Here is a 937-nt window from a genome sequence, read left to right as displayed (position 1 = left end):
TGTGGGTATTAGAAAATGTAATTTCCAGTCCCACTTTTGTGACTTAGGAGCTGTGTGACACTAGATGGCTGTCCTGTTCTGAGTTTTCCTTTCTCCATTGGAAAAATAAAAATTAATAATGTCTCTTTTCAGTTTTTTTTATTTTTGGTGGGGGCAGAGTTTGATGTTAAAATGTATAAATTTACTTAAATAACTAGCAATGCAATTTGGGGATTCAAGATTAATGAGTTACGTTCCCTATGCTGTTAGTAGTATGGGCCTTCAAAAGGCTTGTTTATATACAAGAATTGCCCCCTAAGGTATGAATTCTCAACTGGTCAATAATCTGTGAATCCAAAATATTGAACAATTTTTTAAACAATCCTTACCTGAGGATATGTTTTTATTGATTTGACAGAGAGAGAGGGAGAAACATCGATATGCAAGAGAAACGTCAATCAGTTGCCTCCTCTATGCGCCCCAACTGGAATGGAAACCACAATCTTCCCAGCCATAATGGGAATTGAACCCACTACCTGTTGGTGTACCAGACAACACTCCAAATCCACTGAGCCACGTGGGGGTGGGCAAGAATGTTGAGCAATTTTTTTTTAATCAAAACATTTACTTTCACTGGTTCTTAACCATGTGGATGTTTAAAAATAAATAACAGTAGCTTGGCTTTACCCCAAACTTATTAAACCAGAATCTCAGGGGTGGGGATTTGTAACTGAGCAACAGACCAAAGTCCCTTGGAGAAAGACAGATTAAAGTAACTAGATCTAGCTGATTAATCACCCTTCGAATCAAAGAGGCACATACTGAGTAGCAGAGAGTGTTATGAGCATTTGGAGTTTAAGCTCCCAGTAGACTCAGTAGGAAGAGAGTGCTACGATGGGCCCGGTTGCGCTCCTGGTGCTCTGTCTCTCCTGTTTGCTTCTCCTCCCACTGCAGATAC

Source organism: Myotis davidii, unplaced genomic scaffold (assembly GCF_000327345.1).
Source record: "Myotis davidii unplaced genomic scaffold, ASM32734v1 scaffold9583, whole genome shotgun sequence".
Taxonomy (NCBI): Eukaryota; Metazoa; Chordata; class Mammalia; order Chiroptera; family Vespertilionidae; genus Myotis; species Myotis davidii.
The sequence above is the reverse complement of the archived record's forward strand: the minus strand, read 5'-3'. Positions refer to the sequence as shown.